The sequence below is a fragment of the Engystomops pustulosus genome, chromosome 11 (genome assembly GCF_040894005.1).
Source record: "Engystomops pustulosus chromosome 11, aEngPut4.maternal, whole genome shotgun sequence".
Taxonomy (NCBI): domain Eukaryota; kingdom Metazoa; phylum Chordata; class Amphibia; order Anura; family Leptodactylidae; genus Engystomops; species Engystomops pustulosus.
The window spans coordinates 56,584,547-56,601,282 of record NC_092421.1 but is presented as its reverse complement, the minus strand read 5'-3'; positions in this window follow the sequence as shown (position 1 = coordinate 56,601,282).

Below are 16,736 nucleotides of genomic sequence, written 5' to 3'. Positions count from 1 at the left end.
AGCTAATGGAGACTAGAGCCATTCAGGCTCATTTGCATACTTTTTAAACCTTTATTTCTTAAAAATAAGGACATAAGAAGCTAAAAGAGGAATAGATCCCATCAGAGGGGGCACATATCAGTATGTCAGTGTACTTGGTTTACAATCCTTCATCCTGGTGGAAGATGCCCTTTAAAAGAAATAATGCAATCACTTCCTATTCCACTTTTCCATATTCAGGAGTTAAATATTTCATTTATTTTCTTTTATTTAAGAAATCTGCTTGTACAAGCAGCTGTTGTATTCTCCCTTATTTTGGGATCATATAACATAGCCAGAACACCAGTTTTCATTTTCCAGCTGAATTCTTTCATTAATGAATACTTGTTAAATTAACATCATTGCTTATTCTGCTCCATTAGTTAAGTGTTTTAAGCATTTTTGTAATTTGTACCTTGAAACCTTAGAAGTATTTTGCACACAATTGTGACATTCATATAATGTGCTAAGTACAGCTTTTACAGCTCGCAAGTGAGGAACGGATGGTCCATACTCATTAGTTGTATCTATTTACGAGATTGGGGTATTTTCGGAGTAAATGGGAAAAACGCATTCCAATAACTGCTTAAAGAGACAGATTAAAAGTAAAAATCACTTAAAGCAGGAGGATTTGCCACATGCAGATTCATTTGTCTTCATTGGTGACAATATCTGAAGTTAAAACTAAAAGCTTCTTTACCTTCAAGGATATTTTACAATCAGTCTACAATCGGGGCCACTTGTCTTGCAATATGTTGAACCAAGAAGCTGAAGCCTCAAGTTGAGACATTCAAGTTATGTTGAGATATTAGGGCACATTTACTCACCCGGTCCAGTCGCGATCCCGCGGCGTGTTGTCCGACGCTGATTCGGGTCTGCCGGGATTCACTAAAGTAGTGCCCCCAATATCCAGCAGGTGTCGCTGCTGCGCCGAGGTCCGCCAGAGTTCACCTTCTTCTTTCCGGTGCATGTAAGTTCTGATCTTGCAACACAACGGTTTTTCCGAACAGCCACGCCCCCCAATTTCTTTTGCGTGAAAGCTGGCGCCGATGCGGCACAATCTGATCGCGTGTGCCAAAATCCCTGGGCAATTCGGCGCAAATTGGAAATATATTCGGGAAACCCGACGAAAGTGCGGCATTCGGATTTGATTGGAACAATTGGGCGACTATAGCCCTAGACTTAAGGGGTTATAAAAAGTCTGATTGTTATCTCCTACCTATTTCATAGGCGATAACAATATGATCAGTTGGGTCAAACTGCTGGTATCGATCACCGGAACAGATTCTTACAGATCAGAAAAAGAGGGGTCCCCTTCTCACTTGTTGCTGTAGCGACTGGTCAAGCATGTGTCCACTCAATACTATAAAAGGGTCCTAAATCGCTGAGCACAGTAGTCAATAATTTTTGGCACCCTCATAGATGGTGAATAGGAGTACCAGAGATAATCCAGCACTGTGCTTCACAATTTCTGAAACCCCCATAGTATTGGATGGACAGGCAGGATTCATACTTGACCTGGTGCTTCATCTATTAGTGAGAATGGGAAACCCTTTTTATGATAAATGAGAGTCCCAGAAGATGGACCTCCACGGATCACATTGTGGGGGAGTAAAAAACAGTAAGTACTACATAATTTCTACATCATTTTACTTTGATGGAAAAGCCCTTCAATCAAGGATATAAGTAACACTTGATAAATACAATGGGTCTGTAAAAGAATAAAAAATGAATTGGTAAGGTATAGAGCACGGGTGTCAAACACAAGGTCTGGGTACCAAATCTGTCCCATGGCCTTGTGTAATCTGGCCCGTCCTATGCCCTTAGTCAAGAGTTCAGCACAGGGACAGTGTCCCATACTCCGCTTTCCCCACTCCCCTGAGGCTACAGCCGTCTTCTTTTTTCGTCTTTGTTGTCTGTACCACTGGCTCTGAATCTGGCAGAAGTGATGATGTCATCACATTGCATGTGCCAGCTTCAGAGCTGGGGCGTACAGACACAGAGTGGGGAAAGGTAAGTATATGTTTTTTTCCCTCCACCATAGCAAAATATTCATATACTGTGTGGAAGGGTCCTGTGACTACTAGGTACTATATGGAGGAGCCCTGTGACTACTAGGTACTGTGTGGAAGGGCCCTGTGACTACTAGTTACTGTGTGGAGGGGCACTGTGACTACCAGTTACTGTGTGGAAGGGCCCTGTGACTACTAGGTACGATATGGAGGAGCCCTGTGACTACTAGGTACTGTGTGGAAGGGCCCTGTGACTACTAGTTACCGTGTGGAGGGGCACTGTGCCTACTAGTTACTGTGTGGAAGGGCCCTATGACTACTAGGTACTGCGTGGAAGGGCCCTGTGACTACTAGGTACTGCATGGATGGGCCCTGTGACTACTAGGTACTATATGGATGGGCCCTGTGTCTACTAGGTACTGTGTGGATGGGCCCTGTGTCTACTAGGTACTGTGTGGATGGGCCCTGTGTCTACTAGGTACTGTGTGGATGGGCCCTGTGTCTACTAGGTACTATGTGGAGGAGCCTTGTGACTACTAGGTACTGTGTGGAGGGGCACTGTGACTACTAGGTACTGTGTGGAGGGGCACTGTTACTACTAGTTAATGTGTGGAGGGGCACTGTGACTACTAGTTACTGTGTGGAGGGGCACTGTGACTACTAGGTACTGTGTGGTGGGGCACTGTGACTACTAGGTACTGTGTGGAGGGGCACTGTGACTACTAGGTACGATATGGAGGAGCCCTGTGACTACTAGGTACTGTGTTGAAGGGCCCTGTGACTACTAGTTACCATGTGGAGGGGCACTGTGACTACTAGTTACTGTGTGGAAGGGCCCTATGACTACTAGGTACTGTGTGGAAGGTCCCTGTGACTACTAGGTACTCTATGGATGGGCCTTGTGACTACTAGGTACTGTATAGATGGGCCCTGTGACTTCTAGGTACTGGGTGGAAGGGCCCTGTGACTACTAGGTACTGCATGGATATGCCCTGTGACTACTAGGTACTGCATGGATGGGCCCTGTGACTACTAGGTACTGTATGGATGGGCCCTGTGACTACTAGGTTCTGTGTGGGAGGGCACTGTGACTACTAGGTACGATATGGAGGAGCCCTGTGACTACTAGGTACTGTGTTGAAGGGCCCTGTGACTACTAGTTACCATGTGGAGGGGCACTGTGACTACTAGTTACCGTGTGGAAGGGCCCTATGACTACTAGGTACTGTGTGGAAGGGCCCTGTGACTACTAGGTACTGTATGGATGGGCCCTGTGACTACTAGGTACTGGGTGGAAGGGCCCTGTGACTACTAGGTACTGCATGGATATGCCCTGTGACTACTAGGTACTGCATGGATGGGCCCTGTGACTACTAGGTACTGTATGGATGGGCCCTGTGACTACTAGGTTCTGTGTGGGAGGGCACTGTGACTACTAGGTACTGTGTGGAAGGGCCCTGTGACTACTAGTTACCGTGTGGATGCGCCCTGTGTCTATTAGGTACTGTATGGATGGGCCTTGTGACTACTAGGTACTGCATGGATGGGCACTGTGACTACTAGGTTCTGTGTGGGAGGGCCATGCTAGGTACAGCATGGATATGCCCTGTGACTACTAGGTACTGCATGGATGGGCCCTGTGACTACTAGGTACTCTATGGATGGGCCCTGTGACTACTAGGTTCTGTGTGGAAGGGCACTGTGACTACTAGGTACTGTGTGGAAGGGCCCTGTGACTACTAGTTACCGTGTGGATGCGCCCTGTGTCTACTAGGTACTGTGTGGAAGGGCCCTATGACTACTAGGTACTGTGTGGGAGGGCACTGTGACTACTAGGTTCTGTGTGGAAGGGCCCTGTGACTACCAGTTACCGTGTGGATGCGCCCTGTGTCTACTAGGTACTGTATGGATGGGCCCTGTGACTGCTAGGTACAGCATGGATATGCCCTGTGACTACTAGGTACTGCATGGATGGGCCCTGTGACTACTAGGTACTCTATGGATGGGCCCTGTGACTACTAGGTTCTGTGTGGAAGGGCACTGTGACTACTAGGTACTGTGTGGAAGGGCCCTGTGACTACTAGTTACCGTGTGGATGCGCCCTGTGTCTACTAGGTACTGTGTGGAAGGGCCCTATGACTACTAGGTACTGTGTGGAAGGGCCCTGTGACTACTAGGTACTGTGTGGAAGGGCCCTGTGACTACTAGGTACTGTGTGGAAGGGCCCTGTGACTACTAGTTACCGTGTAGATGCGCCCTGTGTCTACTAGGTACTGTGTGGAAGGGCCCTATGACTACTAGGTACTGCGTGGAAGGGCCCTGTAACTACTAGGTACTGCATGGATGGGCCCTGTGACTACTAGGTACTGTATGGATGGGCCCTGTGTCTACTAGGTACTGTGTGGATGGGCCCTGTGTCTACTAGGTACTGTGTGGATGGGCCCTGTGTCTACTAGGTACTGTGTGGAGGAGCCCTGTGACTACTAGGTACTGTGTAGAGGGGCACTCTGACTACTAGTTAATGTGTGAAGGGGCACTGTGACTACTAGTTACTGTGTGGAGGGGCACTGTGACTACTAGGTACTGTGTGGAGGGGCACTGTGACTACTAGTTACTGTGTGGAGGGGCACTGTAACTACTAGGTACTGTATGTACGGGCCCTGTGTCTACTAGGTACTGTGTGGAAGGGCCCTGTGACTACTAGGTACTATATGGAGGAGCCCTGTGACTACTAGGTACTGTGTGGAAGGGCCCTGTGACTACTAGTTACCGTGTGGAGGGGCACTGTGACTACTAGTTACTGTGTGGAAGGGCCCTGTGACTACTAGGTACTGTGTGGAGGGGCACTGTGACTACTAGTTACCATGTGGAGGGGCACTGTGACTACTAGTTACTGTGTGGAAGGGCCCTGTGACTACTAGGTACTGTGTGGAGGGGCACTGTGACTAATAGTTACTGTGTGGAGGGGCACTGTGATTACTAGGTACTGTGTGGAAGGGCCCTATGACTACTAGTTACTGTGTGGATGGGCCCTGTGACTACTAGGTACTGCATGGATGGGCCCTGTGACTACTAGGTACTGCATGGATGGGCCCTGTGTCTACTAGGTACTGTGTGGATGGGCCCTGTGTCTACTAGGTACTGTGTGGATGGGCCCTGTGTCTACTAGGTACTGTGTGGAGGAGCCCTGTGACTACTAGGTACTGCGTGGAGGAGCCCTGTTACTACTAGGTACTGTGTAGAGGGGCACTGTGACTACTAGTCAATGTGTGGAGGGGCACTGTGACTACTAGTTACTGTGTGGAGGGGCACTGTGACTACTAGGTACTGTGTGGAGGGGCACTGTGACTACTAGGTACTGTGTGGAAGGGCCCTGTGACTACTAGGTACTATGTGGAGGAGCCCTGTGACTACTAGGTACTGTGTGGAAGGGCCCTGTGACTACTAGGTACTATGTGGAGGAGCCCTGTGACTACTAGGTACTGTGTGGAAGGGCCCTGTGACTACTAGTTACCGTGTGGAGGGGCACTGTGACTACTAGGTACTGTGTGGAGGGGCACTGTGACTACTAGTTACTGTGTGGAGGGGCACTGTGATTACTAGGTACTGTGTGGAGGTGCACTGTAACTACTAGGTACTGTATGGACGGGCCTGTGTCTACTAGGTACTGTGTGGAAGGGCCCTGTGACTACTAGGTACTATATGGAGGAGCCCTGTGACTACTAGGTACTGTGTGGAAGGGCCCTATGACTACTAGGTACTGTGTGGAAGGGACCTGTGACTACTAGATACTGTATGGATGGGCCCTGTGACTACTAGGTTCTGTGTGGAAGGGTCCTGTGACTACTAGGTACTGTGTGAAAGGGCCCTGTGACTACTAGGTACGGTATGGATGGGCCCTGTGTCTACTAGGTATGGTACGGATGCGCCCTGTGTCTACTACGTACTGTGTGGATGTGCCCTGTGTCTACTAGGTACTGTGTGGAGGAGCCCTGTGACTACTAGGTACTGTGTGGAGCGGCCCTGTGACTACTAGGTACTGTGTGGAGCGGCCCTGTGACTATTAGGTACTGTGTGCAGGGGCACTGTCACTACTATGTACCAAGTGCAGGGGCACTGTGACTACTGATTTCCATGTAAAGGGGCCATGCGACTACTAGGTACTGTGTGGAGCGGCCCTGTGACTATTAGGTACTGTGTGCAGGGGCACTGTGACTACTATGTAGCAAGTGCAGGGGCACTGTGACTACTATGTAGCAAGTGCAGGGGCACTGTGACTACTGACTTCCATGTGAAGGGGCCATGTGACTACTAGGTACTGCACGGAGGGGCACTGAATACTAGGTCAGGGCCAGATTAAATGAGGCCCCCACCACTTTAACTTTTAAAGGGGCCTCCACCAGTTTCCTACAGTCAGCTCAGTTCAACGGCCCATGGATGCCCGAATCACACATAGGAGTCTAGGATGTCAGCTGTGTCAGTGAGACATTGCTGCCATAGCTGGGGGAGATCGCCGATGCACTGTTTTAGCAGAAGCAGGTTGTGATGGGATGCTGGCGGCAAGTGATGACGAAACAGTGCATCGTCTCCCCCAGCGATGGCAGCTGTGTCTTCAGAGGCCTGCGGCTGCCAGAAGAAAGAGGAAGAGCCTGCAGCGTTGGGGACCACTGGAAGGGAAAGTGAGGTAAGTATGAAGTTTATTATTTTGTGGCTAAATTCTACAGGGGACTGGCGGCTGTATACTACTGGGGGCTGGCAGCTATTTTTTTTTACAGGGGGCTGGCAGCTGTATACTACAGGGGGGTGGTGGCTGTATACTGCTGGGGGCTGGTGGCTGTAAACTGCTGGGGGCTGGTGGCTGTAAACTGCTGGGGGCTGGCGGCTGTATTCTACAGGGGGTGTCAGGCTGTATTCTACAGGGGGCTGGCTGTTATATTCTACAGGGGGTGGCAGGCTGTATTCTACAGGGGCTGTCAGGCTATATACTACAGGGGGCTGGCGGCTGTATACTACAGGGGCTGGCAGGCTGTATTCTACAGGGGCTGGCAGGCTGTATTCTACAGGGGGTGGCAGGCTGTATTCTACAGGGGGCTGGCTGACTATATTCTACAGGGGGCTGGCGGCTGTATTCTACAGGGGGCTGGCGGCTGTTTTCTACGGGGGGTGGCAGGCTGTATTCTACAGGGAGTGGCAGGCTGTATTCTACAGGGGGTGGCAGGCTGTATTCTACAGGGGGTGGCAGGCTGTATTCTACAGGGGGTGGCAGGCTGTATTCTACAGGGGGTGGCAGGCTGTATTCTACAGGGGGCTGGCAGGCTATATTCTACAGGGGGCTAACAGCTATATTCTACAGGGTGTGGCAGGCTGTATTCTACAGGGGGCTGGCAGGCTGTATTCTACAGGGGGCTGGCAGGCTATATTCTACAGGGGCTGGCAGGCTATATTCTACAGGGGGCTGGCGGCTGTATACTGCAGGGGGCTGGCAGCTATATACTATAGGGGGCTGGCGGCTATATTCTACAGGGGGATGTCAGCTATGTTCGACAGGGAGCTGGCAGGCTATATTCTACAGGGACTGTCAGGCTATATACTACAGGGACTGTCAGGCTATATACTACAGGGGGCTGGCAGGCTATATTCTACAGGGGGATGTCAGCTATGTTCGACAGGGGGCTGGCAGGCTATATTCTACAGGGGGCTGTATTCTACAGGGGGCTGGCAGGCTATATTCTACAGGGGGCTGGCAGGCTATATTCTACAGGGGGCTGGCAGGCTATATTCTACAGGGGGCTGGCAGGCTATATTCTACAGGGGGCTGGCAGTTATATTCTACAGGGGGCTAACAGCTATATTCTACAGGGGGCTGGCAGGCTGTATTCTACAGGGTGTGGCAGGCTGTATTCTACAGGGGGCTGGCAGGCTATATTCTACAGGGGCTTGCAGGCTGTATTCTACAGGGGGCTGGCAGCTGTATACTACAGGGGGCTTGCAGCTATGTTCGACAGGAGACTGGCAGGCTATATTCTACAGGGACTGTCAGGCTATATACTACAGGGGGCTGGCAGGCTATATACTACAGGGGGCTGGCAGGCTATATACTACAGGGGGCTGGCAGGCTATATACTACAGGGGGCTGGCAGGCTATATACTACAGGGGGCTGACAGGCTATGTACTACAGGGGGCCGACAGCTATATTCTACAGGCATTGGCAGTCTATTTCATTAAAAAAAACCACTGGGGGGGCGTGGCTGGACCTTGAGGAAGATGGCCGCACACTGAGAGAGCTCTGCTACCTCGGTGCCAGATTTACCCCAAAAGAGAGGAGCTACCTTGGCCCCTAAAGCTAAAAAGACCCCTGGAAGGGGATTGAAGACCCCTGGACCACGACCAGCCACACCGGGAGGAGATACGGCACTTACCCGGTACCTCCGCTCCGTTCCCGCCGCTGAACCACCAGCGGGGTCTGCGCACAGTCGCAGTATGCCGGCGAAAACGGCTCCGCCAGCCTCACCGAGAGCCACGCTGTCACCCGCGGCTCCAGCGGGTAAGCGCGGCTCCCCGGACACCTCTACGTTGCCCCCGCAGACACGGCGCCATGAGGTGGCTTCCCCGCAACACGCGGCCTCCGGTCGCCATCTTGGCGCCCATGTGCCACAAGTACAGCAGGCTTCCCCTCTGGCGCAGCAGCGACAGTCTTCAGGCGCATCGACTAAGGAGACATGACAGGGATCTCCCAGGCAGCAGCATGGAGGTGAGAAGACGTCCCAAACTATTAACCCTCTGCTTATTGATGATGGCTTTCCCTCTGTGGCATCGGGACAAGGGGACCTGCAAACACAGGCACCGCCTCTCAGATCTCCGACTATATCGCAGCCAGGGGTGTTAACACCTGGAATTCCATATGTTCCGTTGTCACAATCACTTGGTGATGACATCAGTGCTACTCCTGCCATGGCACGCTATGCGGCACCTTCCCCAGAATGGGAGTCCTCACCCGAACAACAATTTACCACCTCTGCTGAGGACAGGAGATTACCAGTCCCTGACCTAAACTGGCATGCCCACTTGCGGAACCTGCCCACTAAAGAGGACTTTAAGTGTTTGATGGCCGAGGTCAAAGAAACCTTTAAAACCGAATTTTCGGTGATGAGACGTGATATCCAGTCCATGACGCAGAAAATTGACACCCTGGAAGCTGAGCAAGCAGATACAAAATGTCAAGTTTCTCATACGCAACAGGTTCTGCACACCCAGTCCTCCATGCTACAGGATATGGCCAGACATCTGGAAGACCTGGATAACAGGGGCAGGCGCAACAATATTCGGGTGAGGGGCATCCCTGAAGTTGAGGGTAAGGAGGATGTCCGTTCTACTCTCCAAGCCTTATTTTCTGCACTGCTGGGGGAGCCGTAGACGCAAGTCAAACTGGACAGAGCACACCGAGCACTGAGGCCTAAATTGATGGGGGCGAACCCGAGAGATATCATCTGCTGTGTCCACGATTTTGAGCTAAAAGTGCGTATTATGTCCCTGGCAAGAAGAAAGAGAGATTTCACTTTCAACGGCGAGGAGGTGCAGCTCTATCAGGACTTGTCAGGAATTACTCTTCAGAAGAGGAGGATTATGCGGCCGCTGCTGAATGTGTTACGTGAGCACGAGATCTCCTACAGATGGAACTTCCCATTTGCTCTATCGGCTACCAAATCTGCAAGTGACCACAGACCACACTATCTGCAAGTGCAGATTTACAGGAATTCTGCAATGTCTGGGATACCCCGACTCCAAAGATGGATGACTGGGACCTCCTCCGTCCACCGAGGTTTCAGCGGCTGGATGGTAGCCAACCTCAGCAGAAACGACGAAGAACACGAAATAGAACCTCCTCTAGAGACTCGCATGATTAAGGGCGACTGACCGCCCTGCTGCATATCCTTTACAGTTAACTTCTTGTGCCATGTTGGTCCAGGGGAGGGGGGTTTCTTTGATATAGTTGTACCTCCAGGGTACTTCTTCTCTTAATTTGTTAACTACTTACGTGCACCAAGGCGCTGGGGTGCTTCTCCCGGTGTAACGTCTTATTGTAATTTATTGTTTAACTCTTTTTCTTAAATCGTAATAGACTTGTACTTCAAAGTGTTTATAGACCTTTAGAGGTCTCCGTTGCCACACTACCCCCCGTAAGTGGGTCCTGCTCAGAGCTTACCCCCCTAGCTTTAAGGTGGTTAAGGATTCTGGATCAGCCGACTATACTCCCCAAATTCAGGGGCAGACCGGCTGAATAGACCTACACTGGAGATAGGAGGGTTCTCCTCTCTCTAGTTTCAGGATTGTCATTCTATTTTTTCCCTCCCTACCTGGTTTGTCCTATTTACTTGTTTTCCCTCCCCTGTCGTTCCTGATTGAGTGCCTGTCTTCCCGACTGTCTGTTGTGTCTTCGTCTTTGTCTTTGTAGAGACCGTCCTGAGGTAAAATCCACATAGGGGACACTACCTGCATTAATTCCACGCATTAGCGGTTTAATCCACCATGGTCCAGTTCCTGACACTGAATGTGAAGGGGCTCAATTCGGCCCGTAAGCGTCGCCTCGCGCTTAATGAGCTTAAAAGATCTAGAGCCGATGTAGTTTTCCTGCAGGAAACGCACTTTGACACCACTGGGAACCTTAATTTTGCGAGGCATCTGTACCCTGTCTCCTATATGGCCTCCACCGATAATAAAAAGGCGGGAGTAGCGATTTTATTTTCTACTTCTTGTCCCATCGTCCCGGAAACAGTGACCTCGGATCCCAATGGGCGATACATTATCATCCAGGGTAAAATGTTTGGGTCCCCAATTCTCTTATGCAATTTGTATGCCCCCAATAAGTCTCAGGTTCGGTTTGTCACCAAAGTCCTGAACAAATTAACTAAACTCCCGCTAGTGCCATTACTGCTGGGGGGCGACTTTAACGTAATTTTTTCAGAAACCATGGACCGCTTAGCAATAAACCCAACGCCCCCAGCAAGATCCCAAAACACCATCTCCACGGCCTTCCGCAGGGTCATCCGACGTTTTGCCCTATATGACTTATGGAGGGTGGGCAACCCGGGCGACCGCTCTTTTACCTTCTACTCGGCCCCGCATGGCACGCACACCCGTATTGATTACTGGTTTGGAGACATACAAATACTGCGGCTGATGCAATCTGCAGAGGTGGGGGATATTTCCTGGTCAGATCATGCACCAGTACACTTGACACTAAGGGAGGACTTCTCTTCAGCCAGGGCTTGTCACTGGCGCCTAAATGAGTCCCTTCTTAAAAAACCCTTAATTAAGGAGGAGCTTACTGCAGCCTTAAAAGAATATTTTCAATTTAATGAGGAATCCATACCCTCCATCCCTATGATCTGGGAGGCCCACAAAGCAGTTTTTAGGGGACACTGTATGGAGCAAGGGGCCAGACTCAAAAGGAATAGGCTGCATTTGGAAAGGGAACTGCGGAAGGAGATAGGCAAGCAAGAGGCAGTACTTATAGCTAAACCCACTAGGAGTCGCTTACGCCGGTTGACAGAGACAAGGGAGCAGCTCCGGGAAATTCAAACGCAAGCAGTGGAGAAACTACTTGTGTTCACTAAACAAAGATATTATGAGCAAGCCAATAAACCGCAGCTGAGGGAAAGGAGAGACCATCAGGTTCCCCATGTCATACGGGATGCTGCAGGAGGCTTACTTCATGACCCGAGGGCAATAGCATCACGCTTCCATGAATTTTATGCCAAACTATACTCCCTACCAGATACCTTGTCCCGAGACGAGAGTCACAGGAAAGCAGCTCTGGTTGAATTTTTAGAGTCATGCTCCCTTCCAGGGCTACCCCGGGAGGCTGTAGAGGCCCTCAACTCAGATCTAACACCAGATGAGATAGGAGAGGTAATAAAGGAAATGCCCAATGGGAAGTCCCCTAGCCCGGATGGGCTCACATACTTGTACTATCAAGTTTTCTCTGATGTGTTGTTGCCCCGTATGACAAAGCTATTTAACATCTTCCTCAAAGGCGAACCCCTGCCTGAGACCCTTACTCACTATAGCACTCTTGAATACAGATTTGAAAATATTTATGAAATTACTGGCCAATCGTTTGATTCAGTGGATCCCCCACCTGATCCATGAAGACCAGGTTGGGTTTGTCCCTGGTCGGCAGGGGGGTGACAACACCAGGAGAACAATTGATCTTATTGACCTGGTTAACAAACGCGGGGGATCAAGCTCTGGTATTGAGCTTAGACGCGGAAAAGGCGTTTGACTGCCTTAGTTGGCCCTTTATGTTCCAGGTCATAGAACAAATCGGTATACGGGGCCCCTTTCTTCAGGCGTTGAAAGGGCTATACTCACACCCCACGGCCCAAATCAAGCTCCCGCACGCATCTTCCCCACCTCTGCAGATACGAAACGGCACGCGACAGGGCTGCCTTCTATCCCCACTTCTGTTCATACTATGCATAGAGCCCCTGGCTTCCATCATCAGGCAAGACCCCAATATTCATGGTAATGCACTCCGGGATAAGGAATTCAAGTTGGCGCTTTTCGCGGACGATATTTTGCTTACTGTAACTCAGCCCCTTGTCTCTCTGCCCAATTTGCAAGCACGGCTGGTACAATACGGGTGCTTATCCGAATACAAGGTCAACAATACTAAGACGGAGGCTCTGCCGCTTAATTTACCGCAACCGTTAGTGGACCACCTCAAGCTATCCTTTAAATACAACTGGAAAACAGACGTTATTAAATATTTGGGGATATTACTGACTCCTTCATATGGCTCCCTCTATGCACAGAATTTCCCTGGGCTTTTCCGGGAGATAAGAACCTTGCTGGATAAATGGAATTCCCTTCCCCTGTCTCTTTTTGGCAGGATAGCAGCGGTCAAAATGACAATCTTGCCTAAGTTGCTCTATAGCTTCGAGACATTACCAGTGTCGATTCCGCTAAGCGCCCTGCGATCTCTGCAGGCAATGATCTTGCATTTCATATGGGCCAAAAAGAGACATAGGGTTTCCAAGTCAGTCCTGCTGTCCCACAAGTCTAGGGGAGGCTTGTCAGTGCCGGATATCACTAAGTATTATTGGGAGACCCACCATTCCAGCCTGGTCCACTTTGTGGGCATTCTCCAAGTGGATGGAGATTGAAAAATTGTGGTTGGCCCCATTTCACCCCAACTCCTACCTCTGGTCCAAGAAGCCGCCCCCGACACCCAGCTCTTTGCTAGGTCCCATTGCCTTCACAATCAGAGTCTGGAAAGCTTGTATGAACAAATTCCCCTTGGTGTCACAGTGTTCTCCGATGCAGTCTTTTTTACATACCCCTTCCTTGCAGTGCGCAGAGGCTATGCAGGATTCCAAGCCCTGGCATGAGAAGGGATTATTCAGATTTGCAGACATTGTGGACTACCGGGATAGGAAGATTTTACACTTTGAGGCCCTGCGAGATTAGTTCAACCTCCCGCCCTCCGCCAATCTATACTATATGCGGGTTAGACACCTGTTGCAATCCATGGAGGGTACTGAGACGGTCTCGGTGCCTACGGTTTTTGAGCATATATGTAAAAATGCCACTCAAATGGCTGGTCTTATATCAGACATTTATATGGTATTATTGCACCCGGATCCAGAAGAGCTGATCGCACATCCATACATGACCAAGTGGGAGGCCATAGTGGGGGAGACGATATCACAAGAGACTTGGCAGTTGATTTGGCTGAGGGCTGTGGAGACATCTCGTTGTGCCACAAACAAGGAGAACCAGTACAAGCTAATGATGCAGTGGTACCATACACCCTTTTTGCTACATAGATTGTTCTGCTGGCGTTGTGGCCTCGCTGGTGGGACCCTTCAGCACATCTTTTGGAGTTGCCCATCCATACAGCCTTTCTGGCAAGAGGTGAAGGCCCTCGTCCAAGTGGTCACAGCGGTAGACGCCCCACTCTCCCCTCTATTCTAGCTACTGAATGTCTCTCCCCAACCCCTGGCCAAGACAACCACCAAAATGTGTCTACACATACTCACTGCAGCCAGGTGCCTGATATCACAAATTTGGAAGAGACAGGCCCCCCCCCCCCTCTCGCCTTGACCTTCTCTCCAGAGAGAGGGGTATTCGCACGATGGAATCCCTAACTGCTTCTTTGGACAACCGCATTCTGGCATTTGATAAGGTATGGGACCAGTGGGACCGCTTCTGGGCAGAGGAGTTGGGGCGTGAGGAGGGGTGAAGTGGTCACCCAACTGGCTGGGAAGAATCTTTTCTCTTTATTTATATGTTGTTTGTCGTTATTGTGAGTATGAATGGTACCCTTGTGTCTCTATTATTGGTTGGTTTTTTTGTTATGGATTCTTAGGATCATCGCTAGAAAGGTGTTAATACTTAGGCGAATATGTTTGATTGTAATCTCTAGTAGTGAGGCCAAATACTTCATAAGCTTAATGCAGTTCCTGATTGCCCATTTATAGGCCTCTGTACTGATAGGATTCTGTGTAACATGGTGACACACCTGAAACCATTGTTTAGTTATTATGTTTGATAAATGAATAACTCTTAGCCAAAGTAACAGATTGATGTAAATTCCTGCTCCTAGATCCGATAAGTCCTGTTTTTTATATGTTTAAATTGGAAAAATTTTACTGCCTGTTTATATGCTGACATGTGTCATCACATTGTATGTTAAACTTTTAATAAAAATACAATTATATATATAAAAAAAAAAAAAAAAGCACTGGGCTCCAATCCTCTACTCAGTCCATCTGATAATACCCCTACCAATCACTTGAATGAAATCCCTCCATTCACAAGAGGAGGTATTCAATTCTCTGTAATCAATAGAGAGACAGATCGTGCATGCATTCTGCCACTCCATTCAGAACTATAGGACCATTCAAGATTGTTCATCACTGCACTTGGCAATCTCCGGCATTGTCATCAACAGTGAATGGGCATGGCAAAGATAGCTGAGCATTGGGTCCTACACTTTATGACTCTCTCATATCATTGAATGCAGAGGGGTATTACATTCAATCTTGGTACAAATTCTGTAAGAATCCATTAAAGCCATTATAGAAGAAAAAAATATTCAATAGGGAGAGAATTTACCAAAAAAACTGGTGTACAGGCTCTGAATAGTGGGCATGGAGGGGCATCGCAATTCTACGCTATGCGGCCAGAGCTTCTAGATATACCCAATGGGTGTAGGTGATGGGGTTTACATTATATGGTGGCACATGATATGATAAAGTATATCGATATATGATAAATTCCACACTATTTAAACCTAACACCTAACTGCATGATTGACTCAAACGGATTCCTGGCATAGCACACTACCTGGTGGAGAAGGGGTGATGAGTGAATGCTTCTACATACTGCCAGAACAGGATCTCGGGACCATATTTTATGTATATTGGAGCCTTCTGATCCCCTTAGCAGCAGGTCTTGGGGGTAATAAGGGTAGTTGGGTCCTTTCGTTCTCTGGAAGCTACACTTTCTTTTCTTAGTACATTGTAAGCTGAGCATGCATGTGTATTTGAATTTCAGTCGAGATAGCAGTTGTCTTAATGGGAATCTAAAATGTATGGTTGAAAGCCAAGTGGCTCGATCACAATGTGGTGAGGCATCATGTGCTCACCGCACCATGGCCAGGTGCCATAGACTTCTATTGTGGCAGTTATCTGGCCACAATTTGTGGCAACTCTCTACCGACAAGGTGAAAGAATACCAAAACAGCTGTCTGCAGATGGTTGCTCGGTTTGGATGGCTAACATGAGCTTGTTTTCACCCTCCTGAAGGAGTGCTAATAAGCATACTTCTTCCCATGGAGCATTGCCATAAAGCAAGTCTCTATACACTAGCTGGATCTCTTCAATGAGAATCACTACCCCCAGTCCTCATCTCTACTAAGGATATAACCATAACTCACATCTTCTTTCCTTTCTAATCTAATAAACATCAAAGGAATCCAAAACAGAGAGTGATAAATTACCCCGGAAGCCGTCACATAATAGACAAGACTTTCCCCGCAACAGGAACGAGTCGAGCACCCATAAACAAAAAATTTGTTGCAAGCTCGGAAAACGTAGTTGGATATTTGGAGAGACAATTCCCAGATGTGAACTGAATGGCTTGTACTTTGTAAATGAAGAACATAATTAACATTAAATTAAGGTAATACAAATGAACACGAGACAAGGCTTGACAACACGAGTGTTTGGGGAGACAGCCGAGATGTGATTCATATTTTTAATTTACTGTACAAATAGACTGGCAAGCCGGGCACACAGGACTTCAAAGTCGAGGAAAAGGGATTTTTTTTCCCTTCACATTGTTGTTTTGCTGTGCTTAAGTACACAATGACTATTAAACTCAACTGTCCATATAATAGGACATCCACTACATGAGTGAATTCCGAGAGGCAGCTTGCTGTAGCCATAAATTGTTTAATGCTGTCCGCCGGTACACAACCTTGGGGATACATCAAAGGCAATTCTTTTATGTAAATACCCTTTCATCAGAGATTTAAGGGCAACTGTTGACATTGCTCCCTCCAGCATCTAACAAGTGCTTATCTTGTGTGAACCAAACCAGTGATATTTGGGTATTAGAAGAACAGCCAGCTCTGAGGCTAAACCTTCTAATGTATTTTATGAAATGACGTATTTCATGCCAGGCTCGCTGAAGGGCCA